This window comes from Arvicola amphibius, chromosome 10 (genome assembly GCF_903992535.2).
Source record: "Arvicola amphibius chromosome 10, mArvAmp1.2, whole genome shotgun sequence".
Lineage (NCBI taxonomy): Eukaryota > Metazoa > Chordata > Mammalia > Rodentia > Cricetidae > Arvicola > Arvicola amphibius.
The window spans coordinates 108,412,870-108,437,145 of NC_052056.1; the positions used below are offsets into that span (position 1 = coordinate 108,412,870).

General features: G+C 49.6%; 1 protein-coding gene across 1 annotated transcript in view; it reads left to right on the forward strand.

Moving 5' to 3' along the window:
• Positions 1-305: 305 nt before the first annotated feature.
• Slc7a1 (solute carrier family 7 member 1) overlaps positions 306-24,276 on the forward strand; it is a 69,295-nt gene continuing 45,324 nt past the window's right edge. Inside the window, exon 1 of the mRNA XM_038345370.1 lies at positions 306-405. The gene's annotated coding sequence lies outside the window, so the exon portion shown is untranslated. The remainder of the gene's footprint in view (positions 406-24,276) is intronic.

Consider the following 24,276-nt stretch of genomic DNA (forward strand, 5'->3'; position numbering starts at 1 on the left):
TCCTAAAATTTCTTTAAAGTACGTCTCCTGTCATCGTTGAAAACAGGAACCCTGGTAAGGTTAGCTGTCATTGGCTCCCCAGGCCGGGGCTGGCACGGCTCAGCCTGTGTCACCCACTAGCTCTGACCAAACCAGGGTTGTAGCCGTAGGGGACCAAAGGCGAGCGCCGGGGAAAGCCCGGTCTCGGGTGTCCCCGCCCACAGGGGCGCGGCCGCGCAGCTCACTCATTGGTGCCCGGGAAGGTGACGCGCATCACTGGCCGTGGCCGCGGGGCCCGCGGAGGGCGGCGCGCGGCTGATGAAACCGGCTCGGATCCCTCCCGCGCGCGCCATCCCCTCCGCCAGCAGGTGTGAGCGGTTCTTTACCCCCGGTTCCTACCCAGCTCAGTATCCCGTCGCCTCCTCGGTGAGTACGTGATCCCGGTGAATGTCCAGGGAGCTCTAAAAGTCACCTCTCTTTTGTCTCTGTGTCACCTCTCTCTGTGCGTGGGAACCCAGGGCCTCGCGTGGCCGCTCAGACAGGGCGAGGGTTCTTCTTAACCTCCCCATCTCCGGGGATGCTGCGTAGGGCGGGCACCCGTATTCCGGTCGCCTCCTCCGAGTCTATCTTGGTCCTTTACAGGCGCGGCGTGGTGTATGATGCAACAGCGGGAGGGAGTGGGCAGAGCGTCCCCGGTATTCCGGCCACGCGTGGTCGTGCGAAGGCTCCACGTGGGCGCGGGGACTCATCCACGCTGGCCGTCCCGGGTGGCATCCGGAGCCGCCGCTGCCTGGGAGATCTTCCCTTACATGGCGCGGTACGCGGCACCCCGCCCCGCCACGCGGTCCGGGGCAGTGTCGTCAGCCGAGCCGCGCGCAGGGTGGACTCCATCAGGTCCCCCAGACAGGTCCCCTGTGACCGGAGACCTGAGATTCCCGCTCTCCAGGTCGCTTCCGTAGTCCTCAGAGGTCGCTTTGGAGGGACTTCTTCTCGGGTGGGTTTTCCTTGTGACCTGATTCGGCCTGCACAGACTGTTCTTCCAGATGGTGTGGAGTGGGAGGAAGTTCTTCCGGCTACATAGACAACCTGTGCTCAGCGTGTTCCTTTCTGCGTAGGGGAAGACTTCCTGGGCACGGACAGGTCATCCGCCACGCGTGTCCGCAGAGCAACCTGGTGCCAGTGTCGCTCGTCCCAGTCCACGTCCTGGCGTGTTGAGATAGCCAGACATGTGCTGGGATAGCCAGACATGTGCCCTCAGGAAAACAAAACAAACCAAAAAACTACATTTCCCAGCACCCATGGTTATACTCTCACGTGTCGGAGGACAAGGCTGGGATTTCAAACATAGGTGTATTTTTCCTAAAGGCGAATAAAGTTTCCCTAGAACCCCGAATATTATCTCTGGTTGAATTTCCTCGCTGTGATGGGGTCAGTTTGTAATTTACTTGGGATTTTCTTATCATTTCTTGTCCTTCATGTGCGGTTGAGATAACAGGAAACCACCCTGGTATTTTTAGTTGGTCTCAATGAAAATCATTATTTTTATATGAGCACGCCCTTCTGTCACTAAAACAAAGGGGTTTAAGTCACGTGACCCAAATAGAAATTTAGGGGGAAAGCCAACCCTTGGATGGAAACAGCTTTGAAAAGTTTAGCGTTTTGAGATCATGTTTTATCTAAGGGTGAAATTTAGAGGGTATAGAAGAGGGCTTGAATAAGCAAACAAAGAGTTGAGAAGAGAACAGAGATACCTCCGAGACTGGGGCTGAGTCTCACAGCCACAGGGCTTGGCTCATAATTACCGGGCCTTATGTATGTGTGTGTGTATGTATGTATGTATGTATGTATGTATGTATGTACATATGTATGTATTTGAGGTGTGAAGACAGCATGGTCCCGTTAGGGATTTCTTTTCTAAGATACAAGGTCATCATATTTGGTAGATCTGTCCACCCCCCCCCACCTTGCCCTGTACCCCACTCCCACACCCCTCATGTTGGTCAGCCTGGCCTCAAACTTGCTAATTAGCAAAAGATGACCTTGAACTTCTGTTCCTCCTGCCTCCCTCTGCCTCCCAAATACTGGGGTTACAGCCCTGCACCCGGGATCCAACCCAGGGTCTCCTGCATCCTAGGCAAACACTTAACCAACTGAGATACGCCCTCTAGCTCAGATATTACTGAAAAGTTTTCAGTCATTTTCATGTATTGTGTGTGTGTGTGTGTGTGTGCGCGCGCGCGCGCGTGATCTATATATGTAGGGTTGCATGTGTGCCACTGTGCACATGTAGAGGCCCGTTCTCTTGTACCTTTATGTGGGTTTTGGGGATCGAACGCAGGTTGCAGGAGGCTTGCATAGCAGACACACTGCAAGCTGGGTTATTCTGTAGACCCCAGATGGCATTTTTTAATGTCATTAAGTACATTTATTGGTATTGAAGTCTCTTTTCTTTTTACTAAGCCCAATAAAAACAGGTACCTGTAAGGTGAATGGAAGCCTTCCTCTTTGCTGGCCATGGAGTTAGAGGTGTTTATTAGTACTAGGGAGAGGTGTAAGAGGAAGTCCTTGTTATCTGGTAGCCCCGGGGATAGCTAGAGCACTGTGCCGATGCCCGTGTCTCATTATTTCACCTAGTTCTTAGTCATCATTCAAGACCTACAGGTTGGGAACCAGTGCCCTGGTGTTTTTTGTTTTGTTTTGTTTTTTTTTCCCCATAATTTTTCCTTTCAGGCTGGGGAGGTATGGGAGGGTTGTATATGTGCTTGCGATCAATACCTGGCTTCTAACATCCTAAACATATGCTAGCTACTCTGTCACCCAGTTGCACCCCTGGCCTACTGCCTGGATACATTTTAACAGGAGATTGGGCTAGTGCTTCTGAGTGAGGAGAGAGCAAGATGATGGGACGGGTAGCGTGCTGGGTGGAAGATGGATGTTCACCCAGTGTGTATGTGTCCGTGTGAATTTATGTCACGTGTTTGTGGGTGCCCATAGAAGTCAGAGAGTGTTGGATTCCTTGGAGCTGGAGTTATGGACTATTGTCAGATGTCTGAGGTGTGTGCTGGCTATGAACCTGGGTCCTCTAGAAGAGCAGCAAGCTCTTGTAAATGCCGAGGCATCTCCCTGGCCCTGGAAATTAGGAATTTGGAATAAATTGGCTATTTTATTTTGGCTGACTTATTCATTCAAACTCTTGCTGTATAGAGACCAAGGTGGCCTCAACCTGCCGGCTCTGCCTCCAGAATATTGGGATTATAGATACACTGTCACTGCAAATAACCTTTTAAAAATTCCTTGTTTATTTAGAGATGAGGTCTTACTGTTTTGCTCTCGGCCAGCCAGGAACTCACTATTTAGGCCAGGCTTCCCTGGGGTTCACAGAGGTCCACATGCTTCTGCCTCCTGGGTGCTAGGGTTCAAGGTGTGCACCACCATGCCCGGCTGCATGTTTACTTTAAGAAAAATTATATGTATATATGTGTACCTGTTTCTCTGTATGTGCACCATGTATGTTCATTGTCCTCAGAGGCCAGAAGAGAATGTCTGATCCCTTGGAACTGGAGTTACAGGTGTCTATGAGCCCCCATGTGGGTGCTAGGAACCAAACTCTGGTTCTTCATAAGAGCAGCAAGTGTTCTTAACCATTGAACCATCTCTCCAAATAACTTTGGATACCCTCACCACCAAGAGATAGACTTTTACTGATGGAGCCTCTGGGGACAATCCGGGGTCTCTTGTACTTTTGTCTGCTGTTCATCAGCTCCTTTGGCACACTCGCTCCTCCAGGTGTTAGTATGGTGTTGAGATTGCCCCGTGGGAACCCTCTGAACTTAGAAGGTCTGCACATACCCCTGCAGGCCAGAAGAGGGCATCAGATCCCATTATAGATGGTTGTGAGCCACCATGTGGTTGATAGAAATTGAACTCAGGACCTCGGGAAGAGCAGCCAGTGTAGTGCTCTTAACCGCTGAGCCATCGCTCCAGTCCCACAAAGCCTCTTTGTGCTACAGCTGATCTGAGATAAAGACCTGGTTTCTGAACTGTGGGGTCAAAGGAGATGCCCCACTCTTTCCCTAAGAAAGGGCTGAATCCCAGAGTGGGCTTATTTCAGACTGATGCCTCTTCTAAGGTCCTTCCTTGTAGCCAAGTGTACAAATGCTTTTCCACAGTTCATTCATAATAATTGGCTGAGGCTAAAGATGACTCAGAGGATAAGAGCACTCACTGGCTGCTCGTCCAGAGGTCCTGAGTTCAATGCTCAGCAACCACATGGTGGCTCACAACCATCTACCGTGAGATCTGGTGCCCTCTTCTGGCCTGCAGACATACATGCAGGCAGACCGTTGCACACATAATAAATAAATATTTTGAAAAAGTAATTGGCTATAGGTAACTTGTTTGTCTTTTCAGACAGGATCTCAGTAAGTTGCCTAGTGTATTAGTTACTGGTCTGCTGCTATGACAAAACACCGTGACCAAGGCAGCTGATAGGAGGAAAGGTCTCTATGGGCTCACAGGTTCCCGAGGGATGAGTCCATGGTGGCAGGAAAGCAAGGCAGCAAGTGGCATGGTGGATGCAGTGGGATGCTGAGGGCTCCTGGATTTCGCTGTGAGCATAAGTGGGGTGAACTAGGAAAGGCAGGAGACTTTGAAACTTCAAAGCCAGCTCCCAGTGATGTACTTCCCCCAGCAAGGCTGTACTTCCTAGACCACCCCAAATAGCGCCACCAACTGGGAACCATGTGTTCAAATATGTGAGCCTAGTGGGGAATATTCTCATTCCAGCCACTACACCCTGGCTGGTCTCTGAACTCCTGGGCTCATGCAGTCCTCTGCTTTAGTCTCCTAAGCAGCTAAGACTACGAAGCACTGGCTTCTTAGCTGCCTTTTTTGGACTCCACTTCCAGGAGAGAGGTGATTTAAGTGAGATGGTCCAAGTCATCATAATCCAGAGTCTGGCTTGCATCAAACCTAGATGTTTGATTCTGTTCACTTTTCTTAAGATTGTACCTAAGCTAAGGATGTTGGGAGGCATCTGGGCCTCAGAGGCACCAGCTAGCAAATTCTCCATGCCATGTGGTCCTGGATTTGTGCTTTTGGCTTCGACTGCCAGGATTTTCCTTGAGGCTGATTCTGGACCCAGATACAACCATGGGTATAGGCTACAGGTTCTCTTAGGCCTCAGGATCCATTCTTGCGTTAGGTTTGTCGCAGGATCTCTGGGATGCTCTCTAGCACTTCCTGTTGGGAGGGTGTAGGGTGGGCTTAGACGGACACAGTGGCTGCTGTTGGTCATAATCACCATTGCTCTCATGACAACATTTACCCGACTTTCCTTGGAGGTCTTCATTGGGAGAAGTGCCAAGAACCGAAGGCTACCTCTATTTGCCGTGACATTATTCTTCCCTTGAGGTAGTAATACCCCAAGTGCTGTAAGCCGAGATGAGTGTTCAGAACTCATCTCGAGCAGTGAGTCCAGAAGGCAGGAGAATGTTGTCATTCCTCGCCGGCTTGACTATCATCCTCCTCTGATCAGCCGAAGTTGCCTGCAGATGTGCACCTCTGTATTTTCTGTTTGTCAGGCACCGTCAGCCTAGCTCTTAGCATCTATGAGTAGGAGGGGAAAGAATGGCTTCGTAGCCGAGCGCAACTAAGGAAGAAATAGCTTAGGATGGCTTTGTAAGTCTGATGTGTGTGTCTTGAACTCTCCTGATGTTCTTGTTATTCAACGTGGTTGCGGGAGGGGTAGTTCACAACCCCAAACCAGATCCAGCCTCAATAAGCCAATTAAAAGAGCCCAAATACAGTGTGGCGATTTCTCAGAAAATTAGGAAACAACCTTCCTCACGACCTGGTAATACCACTTTTGGGTACATAGCCAAAGGATGCTCAATCGTGCCACAAGGACATGTGCTCAACTATGTTCATAGCAGCATTGTTCGTCGTAGCCAGAACCTGGAAACAACCTAAATGCCCCTTGACTGAAGAATGGATAAGAAAAATGTGGTACATTTACACAATGGAGTACTACACAAAACAAAAACGAAAACAAAACAAACAAACAAAAACAAAAAAAAAACAAAAATGACATCTTGAATTTCGCATGCAAATGGATGAAGCTAGAAAACATCATTTTGAGTGAGGTAACCCAGACCCAGAAGGACAATTATCATATGTCCTCACTCATAAGTGGTTTTTAAACATAAAGCAAAGAAAAAGAAAACCAGCCCACAAATCACAATCCCAGAGAACCTAGACAACAATGGTGACCTGAAGAGAGACTTACATAGATCTAATCTACATGGGAAATAGACAAAGACAAGATCTCCTGAGTAAATTGGGAGCATGGGGACCTTGGGAGAGGTTTGAAGGGGAAGGGGAGAGGCGGGAGGGGGGAGCAGAGAAAATTGTAGAGCTCAATAAAAATCCATTAAAAAAAAAAGAGCCCAAATAAAACTAGAAAGCAGAAACATTTATTCAACAATTCAACATGGCCATCCTGGGAAGAGGGACAAAGATATCCAGAGAGGCCCCTAAGTTCATCTTCAGGATCCTGAAGTGAACTCAGAGCTTCTATAGACAGTCGAGGATATACACACCTAAGCAGTCCTGGGCAAGGTGCAGTCCCGCCCACTGCTGACCGTCCTTATCTGGGCTTCATTTTCATGCTCTCAGTGGCCTGACAAGCTCTCCAGAGACAAGGTCCCCTCTGGCTGGTCCTTTTCCTTCTCCCAGCATGAGATTCCTGGAGAAATTCCTTCTTCTTTAGGGCCCATTGTCTGAGAGGCACAAATGTCTCTTTAGAATATCTTCCTGTCCCTGAGACTCAGATTGAGGGAAGTGGGGACAGGTTGCCCTTGGGCTATAAGTGACAGAAGGGAGATTTGAATCCAGGTGATCTGGCTTCAGAGTAACCCCCAAGTGCTGAAGGTGCCTGGGTGTTAGCCTTGCAGGGCTCTGGCCTTGGGATGTGTCAGGCACTCTGGGTGCATACTGTCCAGCACACTGCCCTGGCCGTCCACTCTGATTTTAAGTACATAAAGTAGTTAGTACTCAAAGGGCCACCTCACCACCGAGGGACACACTGCCTACCCTCCCATGCTCCTATTTCTCTTTAGCCTGGGACTGCGGGTCTTCCTGGCACAGCTGGAACTGGGATCTGGAGGCAGCTGTGCAGGGTGCAGGGACCCGAAGCTGGCGTGAGTGGTAGAGGCTTGACTCCGTCCTTCCATTCATTCAGGTCATCAGTGTCTGACTGGACACCTGCTCCAGAGCCAGGAGCGCACGTGCGCTCTGCTCCACATTGCACAGCGCCCCGCTCGCTGCAGGAGCGCCTGTGGGACCAGAGGCGAGCCTCTAGTCTTCACGACACCAGTGGCAGCTGCAGTCCTGATCCCGCTCGCTCTCCTGGCCTTCCTTTACTGCTTTCTATCACGTAATATGGGAAGTGTCCCCTTCCTTCGAGGCCCCCAGAAAGCCTGAAACAGGAGCTGGTGGTCAGGGCCTGCAGCAAACCTCCGTTGTAGCCCCTCAGAGCAACTCTTGGGGTCACGGCGTGACAAGCTGGCAGAATCACCCCCATTCTCCCTGGAATGAGTGGAATCCAGAGAAACGGGAGCCTTGGATGTATCCCCTGGGTGCCCTTGGGGCCTCTGGGAAAAGCGGTATTGGTCAGAACAGTAGAAGAATACCTACCCCGTTTTTATCTGCCAGCTTTTTTTGTTCTTTTTTTCTTTTTTCTTTTTTTGGTTTTTCGAGACAGGGTTTCTCTGCAGCTTTTTTAGAGCCTGTCCTGGAACTAGTTCTTGTAGACCAGGCTGGCCTTGAACTCACAGAGATCCGCCTGCCTCTGCCTCCCGCGTGCTGGGATTAAAGGCTTGTGCCACCACCGCCCGGCTTCTGCCAGCTTTTTTAGAGTAATACTTCAAATTGAGTGTCGTAGGAGTTCGGGGACCCCTAGGCTCCCTTAACTGTGGCCCACCAGCTGTTTGAGTTTCCCTGCCTCCTCCTTTCCACCATACGCTCCCCCCACCTGAATTTACAAATCCCCTGTATTTCAAAATGTATTTCCCACAAACAAGGCTGGTCTCTTTGATTCGGGTTTACTTGTGTGCCCTGGGTCTCATGCATGCTAGGCCAGTGCTCTGCCACTGAGTCGCATCCCAGCCTGATGGGAAAATACTCAAGTCGGAAAAGCATTCCTGTAGACCTATTACCATCTGGCCCAGAGTCCACACTCGGGTCTCAATGCCCACACAAAGATCTGTTAACAAACCTTTTGGGGTGCTCAGAATGGGCTTTTTCTATCTCTAAGTCCCCCTTTATGACATGTTTCTCTAAGTAAGAACCTCAAACACTTGGGTGTTGCAGTAAAGCAGAGGATAGACCAGGTAGCAATTCCCATGCAAAGGCTTGGCACTCCTACCAGGAGATGGCCTTATAAGAAAGGCGCTTGCGGGGGTTTACGGCTCCAGGTTACCTGACCACCCAAGCCTGTTTCCCAGCACCCCCACACTCCAGGCAGAAGCCACGCGTGTGGCCCAGTCTTCAGGCTGCCTTTTGTGTCTTCACCCACCCCTTGGGTGGCTGCCCACCTGTGTGGGCTGCTTTAACCACCTTTGGTGCGTGTGTCATATGTGTGTATCCTCCGGGTGGGGGAGGATGGAGATCCCTAATAAATATCTGGAGCGCATTTGAGACCTACAATGTTGCAAGTTCTCTCCTCTCTCCTGCGCCCAAGCCCTTGCCTTCTAGACCTGGTAGAGATTAAGGGCTCTGCGTGGCACTTGGCTGAGGGCCATGGCCTTGGCCTTTTTCTGGTTATGCCTTGGCTGTAGCATACAGCAGTTACACTTGCCTTTGGGTTACCCCATGGGTCTCTTAGATGCCCCACCACTGGGAAATAAAAGACACTTTCTGAACTGAAGTTTTGCCCCCGCTAGTGACTGCTTCTCACACTTAAGCCTGAACTGCAGACGGTTTCCAGTCATGCATCTTGAAGCTCATATCTCTTCACTGTTGCTTCGTGCTGCCCACGTTCTCTCACGCATCGGTCACGGAGTGAGCTCCCCTGCGTCTTGGCCTGGGATGAAGATTCTGGAAGGTTTTTTTTTTTCCATTGTCTGAAATTTGTTTGTACCTCAGTTTCCCCCAGAAGTAAGCCCACAGCTGCATGAAGAGACCTCTGAAGGTCACGATCAAAAGCGCCTAGTAATTTTCCATGTGTTTGTTTGTTCTTCTCCGGCCCCAGACCCTCTCCTTGAAGGAGTTGGCCTTGACAGTGACTCTAGTGGGCAGTCGCCCAGACTCAGGGTCCCCTGCTGAGCTCAGTCACTCTAGCCTGGCCGGAGCAGCACCGAAGGGCCACTCTTCAAAGGGACCCTTTGAAGAGCAAACATTTCCTTTCCTGAAAAGAAGGGAAATTACAACGAAAACGTATTGTTCTGTGCAGACAATGTTCCCTTCGATCAAAGAGGGAGCCGGGCTTATAAAGGTAGATTCACAAATTAAACCTGGACGCATCCTGCGTGTGTTACTGTCAGCATGGAAGGGAGCACTGTGGGTCTCTAAGTCTGGTAAGGCTCCATTTCCTCTTTACCTTAGGGTCCTAGTCCAGGTCTGATATATTGTAGCGTGTCTCTAGCACATGCCTGAAAATGTCTACTGATAAATTATGGTATCTTCAAGTTAGAATATTACTTAGTCACCAAAAGTGGTATTTTTCCAAGAATATTTAATCTTAGGGGAAATAGTCATTAAAGGTGAAAAAAAAAACTGGATCTATTGCACAGAAAAAAAAGAAAAGGTGGCTAAAATTAGATTCTAGGGACTGGGAATGTATCTCAGTGGTTAGACATGTGTTCACGAGCATTTGAGAGACCCTTGGCTATATCGAGCAGTGTAAATAAACAGTTTTGTTCACTGCTTATAAATCCTAAAGTATTGTTCAACAAATGCTTACTATTTATGTAATTAATAAAATATATCTAAAGGAAGCATGTCTTTGAGGCGAATAGTAATGCTTTAGCAGGTGGAAGGGGTTATAAATTGTTTTTAATTTCTGTTGTGATCCTGCCCTGGCTCCTGAGAATGGGGTAAGTTTTGTTCTTTGCTACCCATGTGCGCTGTGGTTGGTTCTTGGGTGCCAACCATACAGGGTATGGGTGGCTTTAGCATTCCAGTCAATGTTACAGGATGTTAAGTTCTTGTTAGATTGGTTCAGTCTGGTCAGAGAGGGTCAAATTGTGGCCTGATTGATACTAGTCACTGCCCACTGTGGTTGAGAACCTCTGCCTGATTGGCCCTTGATTTTTCGCCTCTGAGCACCGTTTCTAACAAGATATTCAGGTCCTGTGCCATCCTGGCTTTCTAAACGCATCATTTTCTGAGGTAAGGCTTTGCCTACCTGCAGCGCATGTTGGCTCTGAGATGCTCCTCAGTCAGGGACAGTGTCCAGCGCCATCCCCTCTATCCTCTCGCTGGCTCTGTCCCTTTGCCTGATGATGCTGGCATGCTATGGGTGTGAGGTTCTAGGAGGCTGGTCTCAGGGATGCTTTCTCTGGTCTGGTAGTATCCCCACACTGCTGGCTCCTGGGCCGAGTCTTCAAACTTCTTTGACTCCAAACCGCAGTAAGAAGTAAATTTACTTGTGACCAAGTACACACAGGGACACAATGACTGAGAAGCAGATTGATATGAAAGTTTGCTGGACTCTTCTTCATCTCTACCCATGGTGCACGCTGTTTGTGTGCACACCCTAGAAACGGGTTATGTAGCTGTTAATTTCAGTGCTTTGATTCCGTGGTTCACTTCATCCAGTGAGATTTGGGGAAGAGCTCATCCGAAAGGTTAATAACCTTGGCTTTCAGAGTTAAGCACTGTGGGAGGAACTGGAAAGAGTTGCTCACAGAAAGATAAATTTGAGGCTGTTGAGTCTGATGGCTTGAAAATCAACCAAAATCCTGAAAACGCTAACATTAGCCACGCGGCAGCCACGCTATTAAGTGGTTCTTGCAAAGGCTGGGGCTTTTACTTACAGGTTTAAAGTTTTGCTTGTGGCTTAACAAATACACACCTTGTCTGCTCACCCCAATTTTAAAATAATCCTAACCAATGGAATCACTTGTCTCCCACAAGGCCATCGACTAACAGAGCTGACATCCAGTTTATTCAAACAATGTTCAAATATCCGTCCCTGTTCACTGAAAGCTTAAAACAAAGAAACTGCTTCTCAAAATGGCTTTTCTGTAGGGATTCAGGACAGTTCATGTGCAATGTCCTAAGAGAAGCGTGGAGAAGTTGTAAGTATTACCAGCACTGTGAGCCTCTGGAAAGGAAGTCCCTGGATTTTTTTGTATGTGCGTGCATTCATGCATGTGTGTGTGCATGCACGCGCACACGCGCCCATGTGCGCACTGTTCTGTATAGAGGAGTGATAATGCACAAATTAAAACAATTCTTCCATACAGCTGGTTACTTCAAATTATATATACACATTTTTACACTTATTTAATGTGTGGGAGGGAGTGCAGACAAGGTGCCCCTGGGGAGGTCAGAAGACAGCTTTTTGGAGTTGGGGCTCTCATTCTGCTGGGTGAGTTCGGGGCTTCGAACTCAGGTCAACAAGCTTTGCAGCAAGCACCTCTATCCCCTAAGCTATCTCTCCAGCTGTGACCTGGAAGTTTTAGCATTCTGTTTGGTTTTGTTGAATAAGCTTTTGCCTGAAGACACTTCTTTTTGGGTTAGCTTTCTCCCAAAAGGGCCAACTTGGGTGGTGCTAGACAGGAGCCCTCATGAATTCTCGGAGGAAGGGGTGCCTCCCTGGTCTGAGAGCTTGGGTGCAATCATACTTTTAGAAAATCGGTGCCTCATTTGTCTGTGGTTTCCTGCCTAACTGTTAACGCCTCTTTGGATTTGCTCTAGCCAGTGAAAGCCTTTCTTTCTTGGGTGGTTTAAGCAGGGAAGCAGTGTTAGGGTAAGCAATGTCTTGTCGGGCTCTCCTGACTTTTGCTGTACTGCAGTGAGCGTCCGCCAGGGAGTCTTACAGCGTCACTCTGCACGGCCTTGGAGTTAGTGAGAGCCTCGGGGTTTCCGGAGATGGCTGCTTCCTTTTCTCAGCCACGTCCAGACGTGCTGAGGAGCTGGCATTTTATTCTGAGAAGCCCTAGGTACTGAAGCAGCGGCGGGCAGGTCCTCTACCTAGCTAGCGGCACTCTGAGAGTATGGACCCAGGCGTTTTAGCTTGGCCCCTTCTCGCAGAACTTCACAGTCTGTTTGACTTCGCTGTGGCTGTGCGTGCCATGCTGTCTTTTGCCTGTGCCAAGTGGCTTGTGGGCGATATCATTCCTGCTAGATCAAGACCCCCAGGAAGAGCCTGTGCCTACAGATACAAGCTATGCCCTAGTAAATACGAACCCCCAACGACGAGACCGACGACTCGAAGTGTAGGGCACATTAGAAGCATTTCCACTGTCAAGGCCTCACGGGTCACTCTTTCAGGGTTCCTGCTGCCTTTTCATCTATCTAGAAAGAGTACAAACAGGAGCACACGGAGCAATTGGACAGCTGTGCCAACAGGGGCAGGTAATAAAGACAGACGGAAGGAAAAGGCTGCAAACACAGCCTTCAGAATTGTGCATAACGTGCTTCTCCGTGTCTTTCCTGCCTGAGAAGCCCAGCTTTGAGTGTCTTTAGGTGTGTAGGCATCCAGGTGCCTGCCAAAGCCCTTCTCTGGGAACCTTGTGAAAGTCATATGCCATCCAGAGGTCCTGAGTGGGCCTGTGAGATTGTGCGTGTAAGCAGTTTTTAGGAACACTTGGAAGACCAAGCCCCTGGATGACTGCAGGAGATTTAGATTGAAAAGCTGCCTGGCACAGAGCAGAGGCTTCTAAAGTGACCTTTCAGCTGAACTGGAGGGTTGCTTCTCCTCACATTTCTTGCCTGGAGGCCCTTGCCTGGCCTGTGCGTTCATTTCTAGCCGAGCTGGTTATCTCAGCCGACTGGCAGATAGGACAGAAAGTTCTGCAGGGGTGGGGCTCACTGATAGCCGAGGGCCTGGCGGGCAGGAGGGGGCAGAAATAAATGGAAGAAGATGCGAGAACTTTGTCACCAAAAGGGGCGGATGGAGCTGAGAGGCAAGCCGCCCTCCCCATTGCCGGAACTCCGAGTGGCATGAGCGACCGCAGCTCTGCCTCCGTTTCTGCATTTGAAGTCACAGGTCTCACTTGGGGGGTTAAAGCCTAGGGTCTGCGTGAGGCTCAGTAAAGACAAGCTGTCCTTAGGCTGAGTGCATACACGGTTAAACTTCTGCCTCCTGAGGCTTCTCCAGGAACCCCATCCCCCGGGTTGCTCATACTTGTGTCCTTGCTTTGCTGGTAAACGAGTAGGTACCAGTTAACATGCGTAGAGATGTTTCCAGAAGGACTGGGTGGATGTGAGATGGGCCAAGGCTTGTTCCCTCTTCCTCAGGAAATTCTTCACCGAAGAGGTGGATGCCAGGGGCTGTCTAATTAAGAGCAGGCACAGAGAAGATGTACCGAGCTTGGAGAGGGATTAGAGGGGGAGACTTGGCACTATCAGAGCCGGCATGGGTTGCCAGGTTCCAAGGTCCCCTGCTTAGAGAGCCTAAAACCAGGGTGCCACTAAGAATAATATCTGGTGTATGTTGGGTGGTTAAGTCTTCTGGTGGTTTACATTTGCTCTTTTTTTAAAGGTCTCAGGAAGGGTGGCCAGAGAAAGGAGGTGCTTAGACATGGGTCCCACCCACCACCACCTCCACAGGGGTGCTGAACCTGCCAAGAGGAAGGATTTGGTTTAGAAGCATTAGACTAAACCTTGGCTGTGTTTGCCTGTCATCGAGTTCAAAGCTGTCTGCCTGGTTCAGGCTATGGCAGAGGATGTGAAGTCGGTCCGTAAAGAGCCACGTCGGGGTCCTATGCCATCCCAAGGGTCTCCCCGTTCACTGTGACAAAGTCCCCCAGTAGACATTCTCCCTAATTAAAATGGTTTTCTTTCACCTCAACACAGAAAAAGAAAGGAAGGGATTGCAGTAGGAATGGGGTACCATGAAGTAGCAGGTATTATGTGGTTTTTCTTTTTTTCAGTTTTAATTTTATTTTTATTTATGTGTATATGTGTGTGGACATCAGGTCCCTTGGAGCTGGAGTTACAGGTGGTTATGAGCTGCCTGATAGGGGTGCTGGGAACTGAATTCTGCAAGAACAGTATGTGTTCTTACCTACTGAGCCATTTCTCCAGCACCCCTATTTTTTTAAACAGGGTCTTACTACATAGTCCTGGATGGGCTGGATCTCACTATGTAGAGCAGGCTAGTCTTGAAATCACAGAGCCCTCCCCCACCCCCGTCTCTCATGTGCTAAGATTAAAGTTGTGTTCTACAATGGCTGTCTCGCAGATGTCTTTTCTTTTTTTTTCCAAGAGACAGGTTTTTTTTTTTTTTGTTTGTTTGTTTTTTTCTGCACTATCTTGACTGTCTTGCTGTCCTGGAAATCACTCTATACAGCAGGCTGACCACAAACTCAAGAGATCCACCTGCCTCTGCATCTCGAGTGCTGGGATTGAAGGTGTCTATCACAATGCCTTGCTGTGTCTCATAAATTTCTATTGTGTTGATCCATTAATTCATTTGCTTGTCACATGGTTTCTCTTAGATGTATAGAGAGGTGCCATTTATAAAAACAGAAATCATCAGCAGCGAAGCAAATGCTATTCCCGCTTTTTCCCTTATAATCTGGGACATGTGTTCACTTCTTTAAGACGAGTTGAGCTGGGACCTTCCAGGGGCAGCCCTGGATAGTGACGGAGTTTTTGTGGCAGGGGGCAGGGAATTGAGGGCTTAGGGTTTGCTCGGTGCCCTTAGTAGTTGATAAATGCTGCCCCATCCATGTGCGGGGAAGAGTTAGTCATGGATTGTTCTGAGAGAAAGCCAGGTTGGTTTGTGGGCTCTCCTTCAGGAGCCTAGAGTTTATAATCCTCGAGTTTATAATCCTTGTCATACACACTGTGCTCACTGGAACCACGCAGTCAGTTCTCACCTGCCTCCTCAGGCGCTGGGTTAAGGGCACGCCATGACGACGAGTCTGCAGCTGTGCCAGCAGCCCTCATGCCTTCCAGAGGAGGGAGCAGGGTGGGTCACAGCCAGGGGATGAAAACCGAATGTGCTTGGAGGTTGTCCTAATTTGGTTCCTACTGCTATGATAAGGACCATGACCAAAAGAGCAACTCGGGGAGGCAAAGGTTTCTATCAGCCTACAGTTGTCAGGAGAAGAAGCCAGGGCAGGGGCGCACGGCAGGAACTCGAAGGCAGGAATGGAAGCAGAGACTGCAGAGGAGGAACACTGCTCACTGGACCTGCTCAGTTTGCTTCCTCTGACAACCCAGGACCACTTTCTCAGGAGTGGCATCCCCTGCCTTCTGTATTCACCATTAATCAGGAAGATGCCCCCACAGACTTGGGCCAATCTGAGGAAGACATCCTCTCGCTTGAGGCTCCCCTTCCTGGAACGTGCTAGCTTGTGTCCTGTTGACAGAAAATCAGGCGGAACAGAGGTGTAAGAGGATTCTGTGATGGAGGTGCCTTGAGGGTGACGCCGTGAGGCGTGCTGCATGCCACCCTTCATGATGCTGTGCTCAGCAGTATTGCATGTTGAATGTGAAAAGGCCCATGGGGAATGGGAATCCTGGGCTTTCAAGTGGCTTTGAAACAGCCTTCGAATCTAAAGATCCAAGAAGGTCACCTCTGTTGTCCCCTGCTGGCCACACAGAAGCAATGCCTGCTGGGTATTCATTTCACTCTTGCCGGCAGGTGAGGTAGACTCAATGTGTGTCAGTACCTAAGACCCGGCTGCCTTTCCCCTGGCCACGGATGGGGCAAGGTGTTCCGACTCCGGGCCAGAGTCCCTGCTTTGGGATTTGGAAGGGATTCTTTAGGGGACTGTTTCCATTAGAATTTCCAGCCCTGATCAGGAAGTCATGACATTTTGAGATTATGGAGCCACCAAAGAGCACTGGGCAGTGAGGAGACACTGGGAAATTATGTGTCAGACAGGAACAGTGGTGACCATGTGGGGTGGAGAGAGAGAGAGAGAGACAGGAAGTCTGGTCTTAGGACAATGACAGAGGTGGCCATCTAGATGCCTTCTCTTGCCTGGTTTTTAGTTCAGAAATGACCAACAGGTATGGCTGTAAAGTAGGAGAATGGGGCCCAGGTCCATATTCAAATGGTCCCCCAGGTCTGTGCTGCTCCAAGGACTATTCCAGAAGAGCTTCTGCCAACAATCTCTTCATCTCCGTTGTGGAAAAGTGAGCAGCCTCAGGCCCAGCATTCCGCGCTTATCCCGCCATGGCAGGGCCAGGCATTTCCTGGTGTCAGGTCAGTGGTTGCCGTGTCCTGTTGTGCCGGGTGTCTCTGGGGGAAGGTTGGAATGTCGGGATAGGCCATGAGAAGTCTGGGTCCCCAGCTGTCTCACCCGGGAGGAAGCCCATGGTTATTTTTCAAAAGGTTATTCACTAACCGCGCACATCAAATACATGCAGCTCCCATCAAAGAGAAATGAATAGATTATTTATTTATTTATTTATTTACTTACTTATGCCTGTGGAAACGCACCCTGTTTGGATCTGGGGGGAAGCATTTGGGCAGTGAACAGTAGCCGAGCCCAGCTGATGCTCGAGGGGAGGTCTGGGAAAGCTGTCTGGAGGAGCAGAGTCTTCAGGTAAACTCCATGGTGTTCTCTGCATCTCCCGCCATCCCGCCTTAGCAGACCAACACAAACGGCATCAGGAAGAGTTGAGGGCAATTCCCCCGTCTGCTACAAGACGCTGCATGCAGAGACATGGGTTAGGAGCTGGACAGAATTCCAGAACTTGACAGTAAAGGACTCTGAATGGGCCGGGGACGGGCCACTGTCCAGCTCTGGTGAGCCCTGGGGGAACAAAGAACACTTCCCAGTTACATGTGCAGGACGGGAGCCTGCTTGCAGTGCCGACTGTTGACTCTCTGGGTGGGTGCCTTGCAAGAAGAAATCGGTAGTTTCCGGTAGCTCGTTCCCAATTCGTTCCTGCACCTGCTTCTTGCTTTCTCTGGACTCCAGATCAGCTGGGAAACAGTGTGGGTACCCAGGAAGCAAAGCATGGCCTCTCACTCTAGTGTTTGCTTACAATCCTTTACTCTCACCTGAGCGGGAGTGATCTGGTGAAGAGGGGCGTCGTTATCTAGAGCAGCGGTACCCTTTGGCCCCGAGGTGTGCCCCCGATTCCTAGCAAGTTCACAGAAGGACAGGGGATGGCAAGGAGTCAGATGCACAGAAATCTGACTTCAGAGCCGTCCATGTTCAATATCTGCTCTCTGGACAGAAATCCAATAAGGGTTGCATTACAGAAGGGCGAAAGTTGTAGGCTGCAGGCTCCAAAGAAGATTTTTCTCTTCTGTTTGCGGACGGGAATGCATGCCGAAGAAGGGAGGCCGGATCAAGGGTTGGAGATGTGATCAGAGATTCAGAGAGTCATGGGCTGGGGGGGTGGTGAGGAAAACCCCAGACTCTCCAAGCAGCTCCAAAAGTCAGTGTTCCCGTCAGACCAGACAGTGTTTTGGAATAAATAAAAAAGCAAAAAAGACTTTGCATGACTGATCACAAGGTAGGGAAAGCTGAAGTGGCCCTGGGTATTGGTAGTTCTCTGGTACGCAAGGGCCAAGGGATTTTGGAGTTCGTCACGAGTCTTTGGACAATGCTATCATGGGACACGCCTGCTCACAAAGGTTGCTTTGTGAGGCTCTCACAAAGCGGGACACTTGGCTGGAGTAGACTTCGCTTCCCTGGGGTAGTATTTCTAATGTTCTTGGCTCCCCAGACACAGGCTGGATGGTGGGTGTTGGCAGAGAGGAACAGGGCAAGCTTGGGTCCCAGCTGTTATCTGGTGTAGAAATTTCTCCGTGAGGATCCATGCCCTCTCTAGGGTATTTCCTTCTCCCCTGTGCATTCTTCAAGACTGGACAGAGGAAGTTAGCGTTGCTGTTCCCCTAGGTGCCCCTAGCAAGGTGCTTTGTTTGCCACCATGGAAGCCCTATAGGAATAGTGCTGTGATCCTGATGGCGGAAGTAGAGAAGGGTCTGGATTCCAGCCAGGCCACCGGAGGGTGTTGCAGTAAAAAGCCAGAGCCAAGTCTGCTGGAGGGAAGGTGACCTCTGAGCTGTCCGACCGGGGACCTTCAGCCCACCTGGCTATAACGCACCGTGCACAATTTAGCTGCATCACGCCGCCTAGAGAGACTTGGATTTGGATTTTACGACTGACCCCCGTTGTCCTCCGGTTGGACACAGTGTCTTATGACCTTTCATACTGATGCTTAAATCTGCGTAATTCAAGGAAAACACAGCAGTGACTTGACAAGCTAACAGGAAGGTGTGAGGTCACCTTTGACTTGGTGCTACCTGGTCAGGAAGGGGGCAGGGGTTCTGGTGTCAGAGAGGCAGGGTTGCAGCTTTGGCCACGACGTGGACCGAACGCAGGAATTTGCTTCTTGGCCTCATCTAAGATCTTTGGGGTCCTGAGAATAGAGGGGGTTTCTTTCTGGTTCTTAGCACAGTGCTGTGTGTATAACAACGATACAGGACATCGCTGGGCTCTTCAGTATTGTTTCTCATGTCCTTCTTCCCATCCCCTCTGTGACAGGGTCTCACTCTGTAGCCCCGGCAGAGCCCAGTCTGCCTCTGTTTACCAGGTGCACTCTTTCATTTTATTAAAGGATCTTTTTTATTAAAATTCATTTTATGTATGAATGTTTTGTCCACATGTATGTGTGTGCACCACATGCATGCTTGGTGTCCTCAGAAGTCAGAAGAGGGCCCCAGCTCCTCTGGAACTGGAGTTTCAGGTGGTTGTGAACTACCCCATGGGCGCTGGGAATTGAACCCGAGTCTTCTGGAGGAGCAGCCAGTGCTCCTGACCGCTGCGCCAGTTTTCCGGCCCCTCTGTTTTTTCTTTTCTTTTTCCTTTTTGGTTTTTCAAGACAGGGTTTCTCTGTGTAATAGCCCTGGCTGTCTGGAACTCACTCTGTGGACCAGGCTGGCCTCGAACTCACAGAGCTCCACCTGCCTCTGCTTCCCCGAGTGCTGGGATTAAAGGCACACACCACCACCCTCGATTTCGTTTTTAATGGTGCTAGAGATAGTGGTTCAGTTGTTCTGAAAGTCTGCCAAGTGCTCTCCCTGCCCAGGCTCCTTTGCTCGAGCAGAGGTAGGGCCAGCTATTTAAGCAACAAATGGGCCTTCGAGACATCCGCTCCCTCTCTCCTCTGTCTACAGTTTCAGCTTAGGATCGATTCACAACCGGTTTTGCTGGTGTCAGAGAGAGACAAAAGGAAAATCCATGGCCCTAAGAAGCAGTGGCACAGAGCAAATGAGAGTCCCCAATCTCAACAGCATGCTAGTTGCATCAATTAGTTCCCTGCTATTAGAAAATGTCTCTTGGGGCTGGAGAGACGGTTCAGAGGTCCAGAGCACTGGCTGCTCTTCTAGAGGTCCTGAGTTCAATTCCCAGCAACCACAGATGGCTCACAGCCCTCTGTAATGAGATCTGGTGCCCTCTTCTGGCATGCAGGTGTACTTGCAGGCAGAATACTGTATACACAATAAAAAAACATTTAACAAAAAGAAAGAAGAAAAGAAAATGTCTCTTATTCATCCGAGAGGTCTGTGGTCCCTTCCATCTGCAGGACGTTGCATCCTACAAATCCAAGCACACGTAGGATAAGCTTGAACATCTGGTGACAGTTAATAAAAACTGGCCCCTTTGGCTTTGAAGCATAGATGTAAGCTGATAGGGTGTAGGTGGTGGCACATGACTGTGTGACCACCAGTGTCCAGTTGAGGACAGACAATCATTTGGAATGTCAGCCTTTCAGGCCACTGTTTGAAAACCCACCCGTTCGTTTACATATGAACTCACCTTTTTAACCCAACTCCACTGTCACAAACACCAGCCGGTGGAGGGGACAGACATGGTTGTCCTGCTTCATGTCAGGCCGTGTTTAGTAAGCGGAGTACTTCAATGCCGAATCCATGCTCCCTTGTCTCAGGCTCAGTTTGTTCCTAGATTCTAAGTTCTATGAAAGACTGCACAGCTCACAGCGGCGAAGCAAGCGAAGGCGTCCCTTGTTTTCTTGTTCGAGACTGGGGTCTCTCTGTTATGTAGCTCTGGGTCTATGTAGAGCAGGCTGGCCTGGAACTCACAGAGATCCGCCTGCCTCTGCTTCCCTGGTGCTGGGAGCCAAAGCTGTCTTTTCTCTTTTTAAACTGAGAGGTGGATGTGGTAGAACATGCCTTTAGTCCCAGCATTTGGGAGCAGAGGCAGGGGGATCTCTGTGAGTTCCAGGCCAGCCTGGTCTACAGTGTGAAGTCCAGGGCTACACCCTGAGACCCTTTCTCAAAAGAAGAGAAAAGCCAAACAACAAATGGATAGTGTTCTGGGGCTTGACCACAGACTAAAAAGCATTGTCTTCTTAAAAAAAAAATCCCTTCTCCTCTTCCCTCTTCTCTTTCTTCCTTTCTCTCCTCCCTTTCTCCTTGTTCCTTGTGTCCCAGCCCCTTGCCGCTCATCACTGTCTCGACAAGGCATCTCCTGGAATCCTTCCAGCAAAGATCAAGAGATCTTGGCTGAGGGTTGAATATAAAAGTGTAAGAAAACCGAGGTGTTCTTTGATGTTTACTTGGTTGGCCACGCCCGCTCCCCCCACTTAAGAACAGTTGCAGCCTTTAGATGAAGGGGAAGAGGAACTGTGCCCAGCTTTGCTGCGGGAGGTGGTGGCCAGCTTCTTTCTGTCTTCCTTTGTCCAGTAGGCGCTGACACGGGCTCTGTCAGGTGGGCGGGCAGTTCTGTTGATTCTGTCTGGGCTTTGCACAGGCGTTGGTGGTCTGTACGGCACACTTAGCAGACTGGGCGACTAGGGAAGAATCTATTTCTTACAGGAGTCCTGGGGCCCGGTAAGGTTTACTCTCACTTAACTGGCGCCTTTAGTTATAGCAGGTGCCAGATTGCAAGGCCCGCCTTTTAAGGAAAACTGCATCCGGTTCTTGGTTATTACAGTGACAGATGTTGGTTAAGAATCTGTGATTGTTGCCAGGTGTGGTCCCAGCACTCTGGAGGCAGAGGCAGGTAGATCGCTGTGAGTTCGAGGCCAGCCTGGTCTACAGAGCAAGTTCCAAGACAGCCAGAGCTGTTACACAGAGAAACCCGATCTTGAAACAAAACAAAACAAACAAGTATCTGTGGCTGTCATCACCACCACCACCAGCTTGACAAGATCTAGAGTCGCCTGGGCATTTCTAGAGAGGTTTAAATGTGGAAGGAAGACTCAGACTAGATATGGATTGATCATTCGGTGGTTTGGGCTCCTGACTGGTTAATAAGAAAACGAAGAGGTTAAGAGCACTGGGTTCGATTTCCAGCACCCACACGGCCCCTCACAAGCATCTGTAACTCCATTTCTAGGTGATCCAGCGCCCTCTTCTGGCCTCCACAGGCACTGCACGCACACCCCGCAATACATATATGCAGGCAAATCTTACAGAAAATAAAATTTAAGAATCTTTATGGATGTAGCTGACTTCCTTGGGTTGGAAAAATATATAGCTCAATAAAAAAAAACTTTAATTTTTTTTAAAGATGGGAAGGAAGCAGGCTGGCATCAGCATTCTCTCCTCTTCACTTCCTGATTGGATTCTATGGCCCTCTTCCTTCTGTTCTTGCCACCATGTCTTCCCCATCATGATGGACTGTAAACCTCCCCCCCCCCAATCATGTGCTCTTCGTGCTTTGTGTGTGTGTGTGTGTGTGTGTGTGTGTGTGTGTGGTTTTTGAGTCAGGGTTTCTCGGTGCAGCCCTGGCTGTCCCGGAACTCTCTCTTAAAGGCGTGTGCCATCACCACCTGGCAAGGCCTTCATTATTCGACTGCTCTTGTCAGGTCTTTGTGACAATGATCAGAAAAGCTAAGTGACGCGGGTGACGCAGCGTCCCACAGGTGAAGTCCTCCGCTGGCGGATATCTGTCCCTCACGGCCGTACTTAGTTCTTAGGGGTCTGTGGAGATTGTGATAACTCAAGCTGTTGGTGTGCGCCCCGTTTCCGTAGATGAGCCTGCCTGGCACACTCTTGGCACCGACTTTCTTCCCTTTGAAAACGAAGCTGCTGCTTGGTAGGAGCTTGGCCCAGCTCTGCTCTCTCGTCCCCATGCTTTGCCCTCACCCTCCATCGTGGTTCTCAAATACCTCGTGTGGCTGGCCGTTTCTTTCTCCCACGGCCTCTCTGGGGTAGCTGAAGTAGGCTCCTGCGGGCACCAGATGGGGCCCCTTGTCAAAAGAGGAAGTAGTGATCACAGATCACCAGCTTGGTCTGGGGAAGTGCCTTTGCAGGAGGCAGTCGGCATGCAGGCTTGGAGACTGGGCCTTGCGAGGTGGGGTGGGGCCAGAGCTCGCAGCAACACACATCAGGTTATAATACTGGATGCCCAGTTAAATTTGCAGTGGGTATGTCTTTGGTATTCCTCCTCCCCTTCTTTCTCTGATGCAATTCAGGGCCTTGCCAGCAGAGGTTAAGTTAAGCCTTCTGCCACTCAGTACCCAGGATAACTTTAATAACTTACAAAATGATTTTTTTTAGCAGTACTTGGAACATAATGATGATATATTTGGGGCATACCTACATTAAATAGTTACTTACTGTTCACATGAAATTTATCTCGTGTTTGATTTGGCAGCTTTATGCTCGGCTGACATCAAGACGGGCTGGGCATGACTCCAAGCTTACTGAGAAAGGTGAGGGCGTGGGATTTAAGGAAGATGGAGGGGAAGGACGCTAAGTCTACCTTTGGACCCTTTAACATGGCTCCGGTCTCCTTCATTAGTGATGTGCTTCCTCCATTGGCTCCTTAAATGTGTCCTTCTGTTGTCAGGGTTCTTCCTCTGGGAGAGAGCCCTGCCAGGCAATGCTTGATTCTTGGTGAACCCAAATCCCTAGTTTTCAGCTCAGAACCTCACACCCCAAACTGGGTGCTAGATATTTCCATGTGCCCTCCCTGCCGGACACCCGATATCGCGATAACGTATTCTGTTTCATTTGACAGAGTCTCACTCAATAGCCCAGGCTGCCTCAAACTCACTGTCTTCTCTCTTCGGTCTCCTGAGTGCTGGGATTATTGGCCTGCCTGCCAGCACTGTTTTGATGTAAGGATATTTCGACTTGAATTTAGGACATAATGTTTTTATCAGAAATATGCCATTGCTAGTGAGTTCTTGAGGAAAATACTTTCCCAAGTGAAACTCAGCTGGTCTTCAAATTTTCAGAGCACAGATAAGTCCTTGTCTGTCATAATGAAATGATCCATAAGAGAAGGTTATTGACAACCACACCAATTAAAAGGTTTTTTGTTTGTTTGTTGTTTTTCAAGACTGGGTTTCTCCTGGAGCTCACTCTGTAGACCAGGCTGGCCTTGAACTCACAGAGATCTGCTTGCCTCTGCCTCCCGAGTGCTGGGACTGAAGGTGTGTGCCAGCACGTGCTGCAAACTCAGTTCTTTCTAATTCTAAATTTAGAATTACTATCAGCCATCCGGATTGGAGATTCGAAGGGATTAACCTTTGACTCATCCCTGTTTTCTGTGAGTCACACGTAATAATCGATCACAGCTACTCTCTTCCACTCACGAGGTTCATACCTTGTTAGTCAGGTTTCTCTCTCTGTAGGTGAAGAAAATCTGGGAAGTATGTTTTGGGCAAAGCATTCTGGCTCCCCCCCCCCCCAATACAGGGTTTTTCTGTGTGGCCTTGGCTGTCCTGGAACTCACTCTGTAGGCCAGGCTGGACTTGAACTCACAGAGATCTTCCTGCCTCTGCTTCCCGAGTGCTGGGACTAAAGACATGGGCACCACCGCCCGGCCATCCTGGCTCTTCTTGTGGGGACCCCGGGACCTAGCTAGCTGTGATGGAGATGGATCTGGTGCCACATGGCAGGCTGTGCCCCCAAGAGCCACTGAGTCTACCGGGAACTGCCATGCCTGGTCCATCCATGTTGTACTTGGGTCCCAATGTGTCACAGCCTCAGGGCTGAGCACTGGGTGCCTTCCTGGCTGTTGGCTACCTGGCGTCTTTCCCGGTGACATTTCACGTTGACTTTTCCTTTGAAGAGGTTTCTGAAGGGAGATTGTTCCTTGTAAAGGTCAACAAAAGAGAGTCAATGATACGCTGACAGACATGTAAGTTAAAAGGCAGGAAGTGATGGCTTAATAC